Raw genomic sequence first — 21,346 nt, 5'->3', positions numbered from 1 at the left:
AAGGAATAAGGTCGTAGTTGGAAGGGCGCGGAACCGTAAGTACGTCTGGCCCGTGAAATCTCTCGATGTGCTTCGTCCTTTTCACTTGTGTCTCTCTCTCTCCCTTTCTCTCTCCCTTTCTTTCTTTCTCGTTCGATTTTACAACGAACGTAAATTTTACTTTTACGAGCACCGTAAACTCACTTTGATCCTCGAAGTAGGATTATAACAAAGAGGAAAAGAAAGAAAGAGAGAGAGAGAGAGAGAAAGAGTGAAACCGATGAAAATACAATGTCTCCAATGTGAGTTCTCGGAACATTTCAAAGTGTGACGGCGTCAGCAACGTCATCTTCGTTCCTTAGAGTAGTTACTCCACTCGATTTGTGACCGTTCGCCTATTATATTCGAACCGATAAAGAATTTCATGGTACATTAACGGTAATAAATGCCATTTAAAGGATATAAACACGAACAATGTAGAATCGCATTGCCAAAAATAGTATGAACGATTATAGAAAAGAGAAGATTTATTTAAAAGTCACTGTTCTAATTGTTAACGATCGTATCGTTAAGAAGTATTATCGTTAAGAAAAATTTATCCTTTGTAAAAAACCAAAAAAAAAAACAAAAAAGAAACAAAAGAAAACAAAAAAAAAGAAACAAACGAACAAAAAGAAATAAAAAAATATTGTTCTGTTCGACGAACGAGTTTATGTAAAACAAAATCTAACGAGGATTAAAAATATGATCGAAACTTTGTCAAAAGAATTACATACGTAAGTTCTTACAATTAATAGCGAGCGTACAGTTCAGAATTGTACGTTTGTATTAGTAATTGCTCCTATAACAAGAGTTTGAAGGATAGTTTAGATTTTGAAGAAGCGATCGGTCGAAGTAGGTAAAAGGTGGAACCACTCGATCCAGGTTTGCACGATCACTTAATACCACACCTTAGTTGGATATACAAGTTTTCGCAAAGTCTAAAGTTCGTACAGTTGGTAAGTTTTGGATGTACTCCATCTAGTTTGCGCTCTCACTTTTCTTCTTCTCATACTATAGATATCTCCCTTTTCTCTCTCTCTCTCTCTCTCTCTCTCTCTCTCTCTCTCTCTACACATCTTCAACGCACGTTCCTACTTGTATTCAAACATACCTATACCAATAGATAGGTACACTTCTATTCGACACTCTCTCTCACTCTCTCTCTTTCTTATACATACAGACATACACAAATAACAGAGTTTCTCCCGTTGTCCCTTTTCCATTCCATTCTATCGCACTCTCACTCTTCAGAGTTAGACTCTTGAGGTTGAAAGTTTCATTCAATCAAGAGTGGATGCGGACTCCATTCTCAAGACTACCGACACAACATCACCCTAGAAGAATTTTACCAACTATAAAGGTATTTCGTTGACTCCTGAAAGAGTAAAGGAATTATGGTGGTGGATGTTAAATGAGAAAGCGGATGAATGAAAGCTATGAAGAAAAGAAAAGTATAGAAGAGAAAGAGGGCGACTTATATGTCATAGATAGAACGATAGAGCGTGAGAAATCTCTCGCGAAAGTTAATTTTCCAAGGAAAGCTTAGGTAATTTCATTCAACTACGAGCGATCCAAAGTTTTGCATCGAATCACTGCACCTTCTCGCCTAAGGTGGATGCTTAACGTTATTACGAGAAAGGAAGCGGCCGATAAACTGCATCGAGAGAAAGAGAAGGAGAGAGAGAGAGAGAGAGAGAGAGAGAGAGAGAGAGTATTTACGTCCGTTTTCCCGTAGTTAACTTGGGATAAGCGTAAATTTCCTGTCGTGTCGTCTCGTTTCTACTCCCAAGAACTTTTCACCTCTATACGGACGATCATGCGATTACGATGCTTAAATGATATAAGCTCGGCTTCTTAATACGCTTTTAATTGCCGTTGCCAAAAGAAGGAAAAGTTTTCCTCGAAGCGACGTAAATATCTTACCATTTATTAAAATAGATTAATAACAATTTTATTTGATCGTACATTTTATTAAAATGTAATATATTATATCGTAAAGTAATTTAACGAGATGATTTTATTTTAAACGTGGTATTAAACGAGACTAAAAGAAAAATCGTGAAAGAGTACCTGACAACGTAAAATACCGATAAGAGAGTGTTCATACGTCCGTGAGAATAGGCTAAAATGTAACGGGAAAAGAAGAAAATAAAATGAGACGGGAGATGTAATTGCGTACGGAACAGCGAGTCCAATCAGACGTTCGAACGAGCAGAAGAAAATTTTACGATCGAGAAAAAGGGAAAAAAAGAAAAACAGAGAGAAGAAAAAAAAGAGAGAGAGAGAGAGAGAGAGAGAAAGGGAGAGAAAGAAAGAGAAAGATAGAGGATACTGAGAGTAGAAAAAGTGAACGTTCGAAAAGTTGAAAAAGAATTTTTTGAGCGGTTTTACCACCAGATCGCGGCGATAACTTTTCTTCTGCTTTTGATTGCTATTTCTTCTAGCACCTTTCTTTCTTTCTTTTTCTTTCTTTTTCTTTCTTTTTCTTCCTTTTTCTTCCTTTTTCTCTCTCGTTCTATTTTTTCTTTTTTTTTCGCTTCGAAACACGAAGCAAAGCAAACGAATCGTTTTCTTTGTAGGTATATTCTGTTTAAAAAAAAAAAATCATTCATTTGCCGTATAAAAGTCAAGCGGATTCTCAATTTTCACGATCTCTCTCTCTCTCTCTCTCTCTTTTATTTCAAGTTAAATGTATTTTTCTTAGAACTTCCTACGATAAGGAGAAAAGGATATAAGGTAGTTGAAAAAAAAAAAAGAAAAAAAAAAACAAGAACTACATCGTTGCTAGAGTTGGCGTTGCTTAATTAAAAGAGTAATTAAAGTCTATTCGTTTGCAGGATGCATTCGAGTAAAAGTAAATATAAGCGGATAGATTAGATGAGATAAATACGATACCTTGAGAAAGATAGAAAGAGAGAGGAGAAGAGAGAAAGAGAGAGAATGAGAAACAGAGAGAAGAGAAGAGAAAAGAGAGAAGGAAGGAAGGAAGGAAGGAAGGAAAGAAAGAAAGAAAGAAAGAAAGAAGGAGACAAGAAGAAAGAAAGAAACTGTGGCGCGTGAAATAAAGGGAATGAAAAGTAAAGAGGTAAAAGTACTGCTTGAAATTAGAAGGAAGTAAAAGAAATGAAAGCAGGCCGCTGAAAGAGAAAAAGCCTAAAGAAGAGGGTCACTGATGATGGAGAATGAGTGAAATTAGCTAACCTCGAATAAAAAGGATGAGAGAGAGGGAGTGTGTGTGTGTGTGCGAGAGAGAGAGAGAGAGAGAGAGAGTGATAGGGACGAAAGGGGTAGTATAATCCAAAAGTTATATAAAAACTCTTCTTCTGCTACTTAACAGAAGAAAGTAGGGGAGAGACTGTGGAGAAAAAGTAAAAAGACTTAGAAAGGCACGTAGGTGGGATTTAAGGCAAAAGAAGGGCAGTAAGGTCTCGTGAAAAAGAGAGCAAACCACTCAACGTACTCTTCTTTGGACTCTCCTCTCACTTGACTTAGAGCTAAGGAAGTCTAGTAGTACTTTTGAAGTATCGATGGATCGAGCTTACATACACAAAAAGCAATACGGATAGCAAAAAAGATTATAAGAGAAAGAGAAAGAGAGAGAGAGATATTACATGTATTGGGAATCATGAAAGGAAACAACGTTCAACGTTAACATCCTTTAAAAAAGTTTCTCTGGAAGAACAAACAAATCATATATCGCGTTCTTCTTGCATTTGTTTATTTTCTCTTTAGAAAATAAGGAAGAGTGGTATCGATGTGTCGTACGTTCAATTAGAAATTCAAACAAAGGGATTGGAGCGTCATTGATAAAAGAAAAAGAACGTTAATCGAAAGCTTCTTCTCTTCTTTCTGTCTCTTATTTTTTTTTCTTCTTTCTCTCTCTCTCTCTCTCTCTCTCTCTTCCTGCCGCTCTTCTGTTTACCAGAATCGTGTCCCACGAGTTACATTAATCGGACGTAACAAGTAGCAGAAGGGTCTCGCTATCCCATTTACGAATTTGTCATAGGATTACATGTGTATTTACGTAAGTAAGGAATATAATGAGGCCTTGCCAGTTGTTTGCAGATTTATCATGGGATTACGTACATATTTACAAAGAGGTACGCAAGTAATTTCAAACGAGGGGTGGCTTGTGTATCAGGGTTCGAAACAAACGAACCAACGTACGAACGAACGAACGAACGAACGAATGAACGAACGAACGAACGAAACAACAAACGGGACTGTTAGAAACGGGCTCCTAAGAGTTACCGTGCCAACCGAATCTGTTCATTAGCATTTCGCAGTTAACAGGAAGTTCAAAGTTACGACGGAACGTAGCAATTAATTACGATGGCAGTGATACAGTGTAATCTAATATCATAAATAATGGCATCCACTGGCTTTCCTACAGTACCTACAATTATTTACGGGAGATCTAATTTTCTGTGTATCCCTATCTCTCTCTTTCTCTCTCTCTCTCTCTCTCTCTCTCTCTCTCTCTCTCTCTCTTTGCGCTATAAAATTAATAAAACTTAAAAACATAATGGTTAAATAAAAAGAAATTGGTAGTGGATAAATGAATGAAATTAAACAGTCCCATCACATTGATTGTAGTATGAGGTTCCAATCAAGTTCGCCAGGCGAGCCTATTTATTTTCTATCGAATTACCAGGGTACATACCAATTATGTAAACAGACATGTAATTCCGTTCACGGTTGGCCGATAACGAAAGTGGACGACTCGTTTCGTGATAAAAGTTGTAGTGATACCTAAACGGGATTTATTAAAATAAAAGGAATGAAAGAAAATTATTTTTGCTCACTAAACGAGATATAAATTTTTGAATAATAAAATTTTTCTTTTGAAATAATCATTATAAATATATTTCAATGAAAATGATTAAACCAAAAATCTTACATTACGTTACATTCGAAAATATTATATATAATTTCATAAAAATACGTTGAAATATGTAGCTACATATTTAACATTAAATTCAAAGAGAAATATAACGCTAAAAACGAACTGGTAATGGTAGATGAATAATTTTATGCGGACATAGTAACATTTTCCGTAACTTTATCAAATTTCGACGAACCTTACATATAATGCGAGCCGTGTAAAGAGAATTCATTGTATCCCTTAAGTAATATCATAATCACATAAAAGCGAAACGAAAAGGGTTGGTTAATGCACGAGTATATATGTATATAATGCGTAAGGAACTATTCGAATCCCAAGGAATTTAGAAAAGAAATGAAAAATGAATGAAGGGAGGAAGGAAGAAAAGAAAAACAAACGTATCAAAAAATGTCAATTACATTAATTTAAAAAAATCTCTCGAACGATATATCTACTTAATTCTTTTCCGAAATAAAAACACAGATCACGTTTGATCTCGTTAGTTAATTAATCTATTTAATTTACTAACTCGCTCTTGTTCGCAATAGAAGACGAAAGGGTCGAAGTTACAGAACAAAGATTTCCTTAAAGCGAATCGTTGAAATTGGCCCGATTCCCGTATACGAACGGACGGGATTTAATTGAACAAACATTGAACAACCCTAGGGCACTTTCGTTCGAGTAGAGTGTTGGTGCCATCGACAACCGACAATTCTAAATCCTGAAAAAAATCAGGAAAGGAGAGAAGAAGAAAGAGAAGCCAGGGGGAGAGAAAGAGAGAGAGAGAGAGAGAGAGAGAGAACAAATAAGAGAGACGTAGAAGGACGAAAATCAGGAAGGAAGAAGAAAGGATAGAGACGAGGGATAGACGAGTCGTGTTTGCAGTCCTTGTGGCAAACGCTTCTCGAGCTTCCGCGGCATGAGACATAAGTGCAACTCGATTTGCATATTTAACTCGACGAGCGTACTGAACCGACTGCAGAATCCACCCTTTCCAGCCCTTCACTACCCTTCCCTCTCTCCCTCTCTCTCTCTCTCTCTCTCGAAGTAGCTCGTGCAACGTGGTGCTGCCAGGATTCGATTTACTTGCAATCATGCCACGGATTAATTAGTTCGCTCAGGCATAATTGCAGGCACTGAATGTATATATATATATATATATATATATATATATATATATATATATATTCACATATATATATATATATATACATACATACCTATGTGTAAGTACGTACGTGTGTGTACGAATATATATACGAGAAAGAGAGAGAGAGAGAAAGGGAGGGAGAGAGAGATGAAGGGATGAGCCAGTTTGGCGTGCGAGAACCACGCTTTCGTCGTTCCTATCCCTCCACCTACGTATGTTTACACATTATGTATGCAGTAACAGGCGGAAAGTTCGTTAGCACCAGCGGTCTCGGCAGTTGAAACGTGGCTTTAGAAACGAACGATCAGAAGTACTTGGATTATTCGGCTATCGATATCGGGATGTCATTCAATCATCGAATTTCACGATCTACATTCCCGTTCAATTCAAGCATGACTAGAATAAATTTGAGAATCGTTCACAAAATATTTCGTCGGAGCTAGGAAGGCGGGTGGCGAAAAAAATGAAACAAAAAAAAAAAGAAGAAGAAGAAAAAGAAAAAGAAGAAGAAAAAAGGAAGAAACGCAGTCTAACTTTATCGATGGAGGAGACGAGATCGAGCTCTATCACGAGTTATCGATAAAAGGGAAGTTTCCATTCGAGTTTAGTTCGGATAGAGGAAGACGAGAGGCAAGTTCATAGCATCCTTGAGCTTAACTCGAGAGATCCAACAACTTCCGTAGCGACATACAATCGTGGATTGATTGGATAAGTGTATTAACGGGCGACTTACACAGATGGGACATTGTTTACCGGGATGAAGAAACTGATGGATGATAGGTTTTGTATGGCGTCAATGTAAAAAAAGAAACTTCTAAGAAAGGATGTCGTATTTGAGAGAATATACTTTAATCTATACGTACACTCATGAATAAAATTTAATAATTTTTCATTACGACAGGTATATGTACGTTTATATATATATATATATATATATATATATATATATATGTGTGTGTGTGTGTGTGTGTGTATATATGTACATGTATTGTAAATATACATATTTATTCAGGATATAAGGAAGAAAAGAAAAGGATATTTAAATAATTTAATTAAGAAAGAATAAAGAATTGCAAAAGAGAGATACACATTACGTATAAGAACAAGTAGATATAAAGACAAAGAACCGTTCAGAGTAGAAACAGACCATAATGATCTGACGAGGAGTTAAACCAAGTTACACAAATAGAGTGGATCCCTCGGGGGTGGAGAGCGTACCGTTCGGCTTTCTCTTCTGCCTAAGGCACGAGAAAGAACTAGTCGAGGAAGTTCGTTGAGAAGGAAGAAAGACAAAAGCATCGTTGGAAGGAGAGAAGTTGATCTAAGAAGTATAGCGAGGCGACGCGACGCGCCACAAAACTTTTCCACGTCCTTCTTTTCATCGAAATTTACCCGGAGTCATCCTTTAACTTTGCCAGAAGTTAAACCAACGAAAATTTTTCTTTCTCAAAAGAGAAAACGATTTTATACGATACAAAGTAACACCATTTATATATATATATATATATATATATATATATATGGTATTAAAAAAATGATTTTTCTATATTATTATTCCTAAACTTTTAATTATCTTTAGTAACGACGATTCATTAATTCTACAAACGATGATGATGATCGATTTTTTTTCTTTGATTTAACAATTCGTAGAAAATATGTAATAGAGAAGAAACGAATAGCAAGCGTTTGATAATCTTCGTCCATCATATAATCATCTGACGTGTGAGCGGCTTTCATGTCGTGTTGCTTTGAAAGCTAGACCCAGTTGCTGATTGCATATGCATAGAAAGCGAATAACCGTACGCTGCTAAAGTAGGAATATCCGATTTTCATTCGACGACCGGTAACTGACAGACGATTATCGTGGAAATATTCGACCATGTTTAAATTCAATGAAATTTTCGACAAAATTTCACCAAAGCCCGTTACATTTAAATAAATTTATTACTAAATATCTTCCGTTCTAAAATCGACTCCATCTATTCAACTTAATCTTCCAAACGATATTATAATTTTTCTCTGATAAATAATTTCATAATGATATTGAAGAAATCTTGAAGAAAAAATATTTATTAATAAATTTCGTCGAGCTACGAGATTAATAGATACATAGATAAGATACATAGATAGATATTCGAACAGAATATAAAATGCTTTTCCATTTACTAGTTTTAAGTAGTTTATCGAAGATGTGAATCCAATCGCGACTTCCTAGCTTGATCATAAGGATTGCTCAGACTCTATATAAGATGAGACTTCTCTGTACAGACGAGGATTAAATTCGAAATCTGAGAAGATTAGAAAGTTGACACTGTCTAAATTGAACGATTTGTCAATGGGAAAGTAAATTTCTTTGCATTTCGACTTTCGAATTTAACACCGTATGATAAAAGGAATTCATCATAATGTGATTTATTATAATGTAAAGTATTCAAAAGAAAAAAAAAATAAATATATCGTACGCTCTTTTATTAAACGATCAAAGTTATTTATTTTATTTTAACGAATCTTTTATTATGTTTTGTGTACCTATAAAATCGCGTATTATTCAAACTATATGTATGAATCTACACGTTTGAGAATACTAACAGAGAGAGAGAGAGAGAGAGAGAGAATAGGTAATACCATGGAACACGAAATTCAGGCTTTGCATTACACACATCTTTCCAGAATCTCGTTTGGTCCCTTGAAAGAGGCAGATAGAGGGAGGAAAGGCCGCGAGGCATGTGTAAATAATCTTAAACTGTCAAACGCACTTGCTTCAGGCCATCGTTCGTATCGTACGCGAGACGTGTGAAAGGGTGCTTTTCAAGCGTATTGGTGACTACGTAATGTAGTCTACTCCAACGCGATTCGTCGAAGTAATAATGGTCCATCAAGCATCTTTGATATTTAAATATCTTTATCGTAAAATATTTCTACGCGAAGAAATTTTATTCTTACAAATATTTTACCGTGGTATAATATTTAAAATGCCTATGCAATTTTCCTTTTTTCGTTCTTTTCTTTTTTTTTGTTTTTTATTTTATTCTTTATCTTTTTTTTTTTTTCTATTACAAATATACAATCGGTTATAAAATATGTATGTGTTACTATCTAGAAAAAAAAAGAGCAAACAAAAATAAAACGAAACAAAAAAAATGTTAAAACGTTCGTGTTAATCATAAACGTAGAGACACCATAGAATATAGAAATTTACTAAAAAATTATATTTCTACGAATTGGATGAATTTTACATTCGTTAATTAAATCCTTTCTGGCAAAGTATTTCATAAACTCCTAACTTTTGTTTCGCTAACAAGCGAAGTTTCAATAACGAAATCAACACTAATTATGAAAGGATTTCCCGATGCGAGCGGTAGCGAGCATCGCCGTGAAAATTAAAGCAGTAAAAATTAAGAAAAAGGTATCCTCGATCATCCATCGATTCACAGATCGAAAAGAAAAATAAATTATACAATATGTAATTTGTATGAAATCGAAAACAATACATTTTTCTTGTTTCATCATATTAAATAGCCAATACTTGTATTATTTTATAAATGTATGTTGAGTTGATTTATATATACACATGAGTGCCAAAACAAAAATTTTATTGAAATAAAATGGCTTTTATTTATGATTTAAGCCAATGGATTAGCAAAATATTAATATCGGTCGGAAGAAAATCCTTCGGCGATATTCTAAACTGAATGGGATGCAAACTCAAATATCCGTAAACCATTGTTATTGTGCGGATAACACGCTTAACGATTCCCGCTGACAATTCGAACAAGCTATAAATAAATTGTGACGGCTAATGATCCAGGTGCATCGTTATAGCTACATACATGGCTATGTATGATGTGGTAATGACGTTACCTTATTACCCTTCCTATTATGCTCGAAGCAAACAAGGCTTCCTCCGTTCGTAGAACATGCCGCATACATCATCGATGGTCTGTTTCCAATAAACTGTAGCAGCAGCTACTGCCACATCGTTAATCACTCGGAAAGGGATACTAATACCAAAGAGGTGTGTCGAAGAATCTTTAAAAGATCTTTGAAAATTTCTTTAACGACTGATCGATAAAACGATATACGACATATACATGTGCGTGCCTGTTTACATCTGGGTTCGTATGTTTATACTAGTGTGTTTCTAGGTTCATCAACAACACAAACTGAATCGAGACGTGTTTACATCGAATTTAATCACACGAGATTAGACGTATCCTCGCCTTTATCGTGTCACGATTTAGCTTGACAGATTGATAGACGTATTGTCCGTGAGATATCACAAGAGAGTAACATATCGATCTATTTATAACAAATAAAGTATACATTCTGAAATTATGTCATATAGTATTAAATAGATATTTCGGCTTATATTTCTTTTTTTTTCTCTTTTTTTAATAATGGTCGATCTGCAAAAAAAAAATAAATAGAAAAAGAAAAGATAGACGCTTCCTCACACACACATACATACGGGCGACATAGTTTATCGAGAAAGGAGAAGAAGATAGATCGAATTAATCAGGTAAAGGACTGGAAGAATTTAAAAGATTCGTCGGACTCGTTCGATGGTGCACATACTTTTGGCTTTCTGTAAGCACCGAGAGGACGCAATTCCGTATCGTTCAGGAAGATAGACGGTAGTACGATCCCAATATCCCATTGCAAATGGACCATCTTGTTCTCTCCGTCCTAAGCTCGTTGCGCGTACAACATCGTAATGTAAATTAAATCCAATACAGATTATACGAGGATGTAGGGTCGATTGGCCATATATCAATGGATTAAGAGGGAATCGAGTTAATCAACATAATCAGTATTTTCTCTCTCTACCTCTCTTCATCTCTCTCCCTGTCTCTCTCTCTCTCTCTCTCTCTCTCTCTCTCTCTCTCTCTCTCTCTCTCTCTGTTTCTTTACCTATATTGGAATATAAAATAAACGAAATGTCGAAATAAAAAAGATTAATTAAACGTTCTCATTTCTATCATATCACATTTTACCACAATCACCTATATCCAATGGTACGCTATCCTCGTATAATTTCGATTCGGTCGAAGTATATAAAGAGCTCTATTTGGTTAATTACCTTGACCAAGCGAATCGTTACATCAACGATAATTACGCCGTCAAAAGCATTCGTAATTAAAATTCGTCGAGAGCATCGACATGAGCATCGACATCAACATCGACATCAACATCGACATGAGCATCGGCGTAGAATCGAACATTTTTGATTTTCATTGGCTAATTTTCTCAGTCAGTTAACGCTACTTCCGACGTTAGCCCCGTACACACGACTCTTTACTTTCCTATAGCCGTCTCAAAAGGCGCGTGATAGAGAGCTTGGACCAACCTTCACTATCCCCTCTTTCCTCCTCCTATATCCCCTCCTGTACGAACTATAAGGGTTGGAACGTGATTCGAGGCTACAGGCTCATTGACGAAGTGACGTGTAATTTCCTAGAGACATCTACCTACCCTTACGTCAGCTCGATAACTTCTAACGATCATACACGACGCCTATCGTAACTCTTGTTGATCGTAATTTATAAAGATTATTGTGAAAAAGTAGTAGTTGAAATTGTAGATCCAATAAATCCAGCTTCTCTCATGCATAAAATGAAAAAGTACGGATTAGAAAATCTAATAATAGAAGGATAAACGAATGAGAGCAAATTGTGGAGATATTTTTAAAGGTATGAAAAGAAAAATTGGAGAAGAAAGGGAGAGAGAGAGAGAAAGAGAGATGAAAAAAGAAAGGGATGCAATCGCAAAGATCCAACGTGGTCGCATTACTCGCAAGAGGGATAAACATTGGAGAGGTTGGAACTCAATTTGCGAGCTATTTAATTTTCACTGGATATTCATTAGCCGGTTACAAACTCGTTATTACAGGTCGGTGAATCGTTGCCATTTACGTTAGAAGAGAATATTTTTCTGTCCGGCCTCGGCTGATAATTTTTCTGTGAGCTCGCGTGATAATGAAGAATTGTTGGTACGAAAGGAGAATTAATTTCTGCGGGTTTGGAGTGAATAATAACGACACTCGTAGAAATCGATCGAGCAAGGCTAGCCAACCAGTTAGTTCGGTAGTAGAAAATACAGACAGCATTTGGTCGTAAGCAAACACTCCTTTTTCGAATGGAAGTCAACAAACAATGGTTTTAGCGTGGCGAATTCGCTGATTGCCTGCTTTTCGACGCTCTCGATACCTCGCCTCGATGGAATAATGCACACCGTGCCCGGCTATCGGATAATATTTAGAAGTTCGTTACCGAAGTAATTAGAAATGAATTGCATAGAAATTTTCACGATGCAGAGTTCCGGAGTAAATATCGAAAAGAATCGTGTACTTTCAAACGAATCAAATCGAATCGATAAAACGTCCAACATCAAAATAAAATTAATTTGTTATTTGTTAACAATGAAAGAGTACAACAATGATTCATAGAAAGACTTTTCAATCGTGTCAATCGATCAATGTCGTTCGGATGATCGGACATCCGAATTTGAATACGAATTTTGTTTAATGACAAATAAACGAAAATAACACGAAATACTTACACACTTCTAAATAATTTGTTTATTCTAAATATATATATATATATATATATATATATATATATATAAACATGATAAAAATATTATTCAATTTAAAAGAGTACTTACAAAACTGATATATATCGGAACGATTGCATCTTGTAATAAATAGTTCAACAAGCAATTCCTCTTCATTGTCCAATTAAATAGTATTTCTGAATGCGTACCATTTCCTTTCTTATTCTGAACGACACACGGATGGTATTCGATTCGCGAGACACGACGTCTCGTTGTGAGAGATGCCGCGTCGCGACGCGACACAATACGCAATCTCATTCGCATTCACAATAAAGCTGAGTGCATTGACTATAATTCCTGGATCATAATTTCAGTAATAAGTACGAAGGAAATTAAAAGAAAGATCTGACGATTTCTCACAAATCGTAGATTCTGTTTAGTTTTCTTAAAAGGATGAAGAAAAGGAGAAGAATTCTGATCGAAATCAAGGATTCAATGAAAAAATTAACAAATATGCCAATTACTTATAAACGATATAGATAATACTAGCACAAAAAGGAGAGAGAAAGAAAAAGAAAGAGTGACAGAGAGAGAAGAAGAGAGAGAAAGAGAGAGAGAGAGAGAAAAAAAAGAGAGAGAGAGAATGTGAAATGGATAGATGGATAGATAAATGGGTAAGAGTGGATCGACGAATGGATAGGTAGAGAGGAATAGATAAATATAGAGGAAGGGAGAGAGAGAGAGAGAGAGAGAGAGAGAGAAAGGGAGAATAGAGTTGTAAAGGACGACTAGGTGGTTGAACCTGGTTCACAGCGTGTTTCGCGATAGTGATGGATGTGACACGCTGACGCAACGCTCCTACGACAATTTCGAACGATAAAACCAACGAAACGGTTGTCGCTTCCGTCGAGTGACTAAGGTAATTTTGTTTCTGCAGATGCAACCATTTAATCTGAATAAGTTTCCAACAATAATTCGATCGAGATATTTTCCTAAAGATATATTATATCAGTCACGATGAAATTAATATCATTTACAATTGAACATTATCAACGAACGAATTGTACTCGATGAAAAAAAAACAACAGACATTTATAATCTTAAGTTAGAAGAAAATCGATAGAGCTCTGATAGAAAAGATAAATAGGACAATTTCCATGTCTCAATATTTTTTAATGAACAATTATAATTCGATATTTACTTATCTAATGTTATATAATGTTAGTTCTAATAAAAAGAAATATCGATTTTATATCCTAATGAACGGTTTCTCGAAATTCGAGAAGTTCTCTTATGCGATATGTTCAGTATACGACTGATAAGAGACAGAGTCTAAACTTTCGACTCGCTCGATAATTAGTTCGATCGACTTCCGGTAATCAGTAGCACGGTTCGAAACACCTTCTCTCCAAGCTTGTTTCCGCCAATGGGAACGTTAAGCGAAGTGTAATACTTGATGCGGTTGCACGCTCGAAAATAATTCGAAGAGAACCTTATATACTGTGTCTGAGAATGAAGGAAATGTATAAATTGGATTAGATACCATTTCAAATGTAATGAACCGACAAAGCCGATCAAATCGAAAATCCTTTCAATATAGATTTTGTTTTCTTTCCTTATCGTCACCATTTTTCAACCTCCATCATATTTTTATTCCTCTCACTTTCATCTTTTTCCTCTCCTCTTTTTGAGAGGACACAAAAGAAAAAAAAAGAAATAAAAAGAAAAATACTTAAGTACTTTGTTAAGATTAGACGGTCTTTCACAATTCAATCCAGATGTAAACAATTATTGTTAAGAAAAGATTTAAAAAATTTTAATAGATGACAAATAATCAATCAAACAATAAATTTCAAGCAGTAAAGATAATATTTCTCTCTCTCTTTCTCTCTCTTATTCCATACTTGCAGGTTTTAAAAAAAAATTTCTTTCATTATTTAACATTCATTTAAGATATCTAAAACACTACAATGAATTTTATTACTTATTAATAATTACGTAACAAAAATTTATAATAATTAAGCACATACAATTTTCGAAAATATAGATGACTCCTAATAAACTTTATAAAATAATTTTAATTTGATATTATTATATATGAAAATTTTTCACTCGCTGTCATTGTTTTTATGTAATATCAACAAAAAACAAATGCTTTATTCACTTTGATAGTTCACAGTGTCTTTTAGATTCCGATTAGTTAATATAGAAATGTTCTCTTTCCATATGGGATACATTTCTTTTTTTGGGATAAATAATGAATACTTTCGATAATTTTATAATTGCTTAAATAATCTATAATACACATGAATAAATATATTTTGATTAAATATGTATTATTAAAAGTAGAAAACGATCGAGAAATTTAAAATAATTTTAATAAAAGATTCCGATACTTAAAAATTTTATCTCGCGGTTGTTGGCCTTGTGCAATATAAACATAAACGGTCCTTCGATTAACTTTGACAATAACCGAGTTAGTTTTCTTTTGCATTCCGACCAGTACACATCGTCTCGCTCTTTCTAAACGCGGAAACTTAAAAATTAATACTTTTAATAGTTTTTCAATTATTTAAACAATCTCTAGAGTACACGGGGTACAATAAACTAATATTTAAACAATAATACATTCGTTTAAACATTGCAAAGCAGAAAACGGTCGAGAAATTTAAAATAATTTTAATAAAAGATTCCGATACTTAAAAATTTTATCTCGCGGTTGTTGGCCTTGTGCAATATAAACATAAACGGTCCTTCGATTAACTTTGACAATTACCGAGTTAGTTTTCTTTTGCATTCCGACCAGTACACATCGTCTCGCTCTTTCTAAACGCGGAAACTTAAAAATTAATACTTTTTATAGTTTTTCAATTATTTAAACAATCTCTAGAGTACACGGGGTACAATAAACTAATATTTAAACAATAATACATTCGTTTAAACATTGCAAAGCAGAAAACGGTCGAGAAATTTAAAATAATTTTAATAAAAGATTCCGATACTTAAAAATTTTATCTCGCGGTTGTTGGCCTTGTGCAATATAAACATAAACGGTCCTTCGATTAACTTTGACAATTACCGAGTTAGTTTTCTTTTGCATTCCGATCAGTACACATCGTCTCGCTCTTTCTAAACGCGGAAACTTAAAAATTAATACTTTTTATAGTTTTTCAATTATTTAAACAATCTCTAGAGTACACGGGGTACAATAAACTAATATTTAAACAATAATACATTCGTTTAAACATTGCAAAGCAGAAAACGGTCGAGAAATTTAAAATAATTTTAATAAAAGATTCCGATACTTAAAAATTTTATCTCGCGGTTGTTGGCCTTGTGCAATATAAACATAAACGGTCCTTCGATTAACTTTGACAATTACCGAGTTAGTTTTCTTTTGCATTCCGATCAGTACATATCGTCTCGCTCTTTCTAAACGCGGAAACTTAAAAATTAATACTTTTTATAGTTTTTCAATTATTTAAACAATCTCTAGAGTACACGGGGTACAATAAACTAATATTTAAACAATAATACATTCGTTTAAACATTGCAAAGCAGAAAACGGTCGAGAAATTTAAAATAATTTTAATAAAAGATTCCGATACTTAAAAATTTTATCTCGCGGTTGTTGGCCTTGTGCAATATAAACATAAACGGTCCTTCGATTAACTTTGACAATTACCGAGTTAGTTTTCTTTTGCATTCCGATCAGTACACATCGTCTCGCTCTTTCTAAACGCGGAAACTTAAAAATTAATACTTTTTATAGTTTTTCAATTATTTAAACAATCTCTAGAGTACACGGGGTACAATAAACTAATATTTAAACAATAATACATTCGTTTAAACATTGCAAAGCAGAAAACGGTCGAGAAATTTAAAATAATTTTAATAAAAGATTCCGATACTTAAAAATTTTATCTCGCGGTTGTTGGCCTTGTGCAATATAAACATAAACGGTCCTTCGATTAACTTTGACAATTACCGAGTTAGTTTTCTTTTGCATTCCGATCAGTACACATCGTCTCGCTCTTTCTAAACGCGGAAACTTAAAAATTAATACTTTTTATAGTTTTTCAATTATTTAAACAATCTCTAGAGTACACGGGGTACAATAAACTAATATTTAAACAATAATACATTCGTTTAAACATTGCAAAGCAGAAAACGGTCGAGAAATTTAAAATAATTTTAATAAAAGATTCCGATACTTAAAAATTTTATCTCGCGGTTGTTGGCCTTGTGCAATATAAACATAAACGGTCCTTCGATTAACTTTGACAATTACCGAGTTAGTTTTCTTTTGCATTCCGATCAGTACACATCGTCTCGCTCTTTCTAAACGCGGAAACTTAAAAATTAATACTTTTTATAGTTTTTCAATTATTTAAACAATCTCTAGAGTACACGGGGTGCAATAAACTAATATTTAAACAATAATACATTCTCTTAATCATTTCAATGATCGTAACTCGCGAGAAAATTAAAATAATTAAAATTTTGTTGTTTATTTAAAGTTTGGAGTGCCGTTCCTTGATTGAGTGTGAAGTCAACAAAATTAAATCTCAGATCGACTTGGACTGTTACTGGATCAGTTTTCTTCGGGATTCCGACAAGTAAGCATCGAAGCTCTCTCAGGATATCTTTCCTGCATAGTTATAAGGAAGACTTAAAGTAAGTATATTTCAATATCATACATTTCTTGAATAATTTATACAGTTTCTTATTATGACAGTGTTACTAATTATTTTGTTTGTATTTTTCTGTTTCAGATCTTCGTTGTAATCGCGCACATAGCGATGAAGTAATCAAATGTTTTTATTGCTAAAATAAAAATATCATAAAATAGAAGCAGTGTTTGTTCGTTCGCGATTCGCGAGTTAAATAACAAATGTTTTTGCTTTTAAATAACGACTGCGTGCAATGCAGTTTTTAGAGTCAGTGTTTGTTCGCGAAGTGTTTTGATCTTTTAACAGTCACACAAACTGTATTTATAAAAGATAATAGAGTTTCGCGAAGTAAACTCAGTGATCGTCCGTTAAAAAATAACTACCGCGTAATAGAGTCAGTGCATCATTGAAGAGGAAGTTCGATGTTGACTCTTTTTCAATCAGCTACGAATCATCCACCCTCAATTTTGATCTAAATCCCGAACGAGTGTTTTGGAGCCATCGCAGAACTTCTTAAGTAGTGAGTGAATTTTTAAGTCCCTCCGATCACTCAATCATGTCGAGGATGAAAGGTCCGAATTGGCACGGGTGATTGGTTGTAATTAATTAGTAGAAGAGCATTGAGTGACCACGAGTAAATTTCTTCGGACATTTACTCGTGAACGTTTTGATTTATTTATTAGATCAGGATAGGGTCTTCTTACTCAAATGTGTTTATAATTATTTCACATTTTGAATATTTTAATACATTTTTAAATATTTGTCTCACGCGAAAAATAATACATACTGACGAGTTTTAATAAAAAATGAGCAAGAAGACATTCTCGATGGATAGTCTCTGGATTATAAGCGAAATTGTACATGACTTTCTTATAATAATTAAAATTCTCGCTTGTAAGAAGGAGCGTCCAAGAATTTGCAATTATATTTTTAAATAAATATTAATTAAATCAATTTGAATTAACAAAAGAAAAGTCTCGGTAGAGTTATTGCTTTTGAAAGAGAAAAGTCGAGTAGAGTATTTGCTAATAAACAAAGAGACTAATAAAGTCATATTCCGTAGGTCTAGATTATAAATTAATGAAATTTTAGCTCAGGATTTTCAGCAATTAATATACTAATTCTAATTTCTCTTAAGCTGCAAAAATGTATTTTCAAACTATGGTTCAAAAGGGTAACTATTAGGCTATTGAGTTATTTTCGAAGGTTCATTAGAAACTTTCGAGAATGACTCTTAGTCGTACTTTAATTTTACCATGTTGTCACTCAAATTGCTCTTATGGTGATGGGTGTAGGGGTGTAGATTTAAAAAACTGAGACGAAGTAACATTCCGTAAATAACATTTCCACATTGCCACGTTTACGCGAATAAAATTATTTCATATTTTATGGATTTTTAATATTAAACTTGAGACATAAATTTTGCACATTTTCTCTTTTTTAAAATTCAATTGAATTTATAATTCTAGTTTAATAAAATCAAATTTTACGTTAAAGTCGATTGATAAATTTTGTGCATTTTCTCTTTTCTAAAGTTCAGTTAAATTCATAATTTTATTTTAATAAAATCGAGTTCTATTTTAAAATCATATATCTATGAAATGTCAAAGTAATATAATATTTCTTTCAGAGAAAATAATATTTCTTTATTTCAGAATTCAACGTACTCCATTTTTTTTTCTTTAATTAATCTTTTATTTTCTTTAAGTTTAATTAGATTAAATTTAGAATTTTAACGTTCATGTAATTAATATACATGTATACATATTCTTTTTTCTTTCCTTATTTCTTTTCAGCTAGTTTCACATCGTGGGATCATGAACATGGAAAAGAATAATTAATAAAGAAGATTATCTTAACATTTAAACAATATACGATACACCTAAAGTATAATTAATTAATATTTAAACAATAGGATATTCTTAACAACGTTATAAAGATCATATACATGTACTACTATATACTATTGATTAATAAATATACTATCGATTTAAAATCGAAACGAAAAAAAAATTCTCTTCACTGTCATTACTATTTGTTCTAATTTACTCTCATTAATTATCCTTTATATATCTCGGTTGGGACCCATGGGATGGGCCCATGGGTGAGGGCCTCTGTGCGGGTTGCTGTCTCAGCATCATGTAGAGCTGCTTCTATTCTTTTATCTTTCTGCGGCTCTCTTTTTTAAGTTATATTTTTTTTGTTTTTATTTTCTATGATATTAATATACTCTTATGAATTATGATTTATAGTCTCGGGTGGGACCCATGGGATGGGCCATGGGAGTGTGCCTCTGTGCGGGTTGCTGTCTCAGCATCATGTAGAGCTGCTTCTATTCTTTTATCTTTCTGCGGCTCTCTTTTTTAAGTTATATTTTTCTTGTTTTTATTTTCTATGATATTATTACACTCTTATTAATTATGATTTATAATCTCGGGTGGGACCCATGGGAGGGGCCCATGGGTGAGGGCCTCTGTGCGGGTTGCTGTCTCAACATCATATAGAGCTGCTTCTATTCTTTTATCTTTCTGCGGCTCTCTTTTTTAAGTTATATTTTTCTTGTTTTTATTTTCTATGATATTAATATACTCTTATGGATTATGATTTATAGTATCGGGTGGGACCCATGGGATGGGCCATGGGGGTGTGCCTCTGTGCGGGTTGCTGTCTCAGCATCGTATAGAACTGCATCTCTTTCTTTCTCTTTTCTATTTCATATTTTTCTTTTTTAATTATGTTTTCTTAATATTTATTTATGTTGTTTCTTTTTAATTATGTTTTCAATTATATGTTAAATTATGTGTTTAATTATGTGTTCAATTATGTGTTTATTTGTATTTATTTGTGTTTATTTGTGTTTATTTATGTGTTTAATTATGTGTTTAATTATGTGTTTAATCATGTTTTTAATTATGTTATTAATATATTCTTATTAATTATGATTTATATATTTTAGGTAGGACCAATAAGAAGATGCGGTTTGCTATCTCCTCATCGTATAGAACAGCATCTCTTTTTTTCTCTTTTCTATCTCATATTTTTCTTTTTTAATTATGTTTTCAGTTATGTTATTAATAAGTTATTTCTTTTCAGTTATGTTTTCTTAATATTTATTTAGGTTGTTTCTTTTTAATTATGTTTTCTTAATATTTATTTATGTTGTTTCTTTTTAATTATGTTTTTAATTATGTTTTCAGTTATGTTATTAATATATTCTTATTAATTATGATTTATAGGTTTTAGGTAGGACCCATGAGATGGTGCGGACAGCTGTTTCAGCATCGTGTAGTGCTCTTTCATTCTCCAGCACTCTTATCTATTTATTGGTATTTATTTTCTATTTTATATATTTTTTCTCTATTTCTAATTCATTTTCTTTTTTTCTTTTTCAGGGATGATCGAGTAATCATGCAGCGATATTCAATATATCTTTTCTTTTCTTTTCTATTTCTTATTTTTTTCTTATCTTCTTTTTTTTCAGGATAGATCATCAAGGGATAAGTTCACCTCTGATCGAATGCATCATCGCCTGGTTCGATTCATCATCGATTTTTACACGCGAATACGGGAAGGATAGGTAGAACACTGGCGCGCGTGTCGGCGTGCACAAGCGTGGGTGTTCTCGGGCGCGATTAAACTTCGTTTGATAGCTCGTATCGAAAACGCGAATTTAGAGTAGAGTCACCGTTTTTCTAACACTCACGTGAATGAACGCGGGCGCGACTTAAAAGTCCTACCGGGGACTTCGTTTCATTTGCTCGAATATTCGATTAGATTACTTCGCGAACGCGTTTTTTTTTAGAGTAGAGTCACCGTTTTCCGAATACTTGCGTGGGTGTCCGGGCGCGATTAAAAGTCCTATCATGGACTTCGTTTTAGTGTTGAAATTCGGGGTGCGCGAACGGCTTGCCTTGTAGTGCTGTACATAACTAGCTGGTATTATGATAATCCTCATATTTGTGTGAAGGGGTAAAAACCCTCGGCAAATATCATCGGAAGTCTAAATACCGGTTAACTAATGTCACTTTGGATTTCAACTTAGAGTCACCGTTATTCTAACACTCA

Source organism: Vespa velutina, chromosome 10 (genome assembly GCF_912470025.1).
Source record: "Vespa velutina chromosome 10, iVesVel2.1, whole genome shotgun sequence".
Taxonomy (NCBI): domain Eukaryota; kingdom Metazoa; phylum Arthropoda; class Insecta; order Hymenoptera; family Vespidae; genus Vespa; species Vespa velutina.
This window is presented reverse-complemented; position numbering follows the sequence as displayed.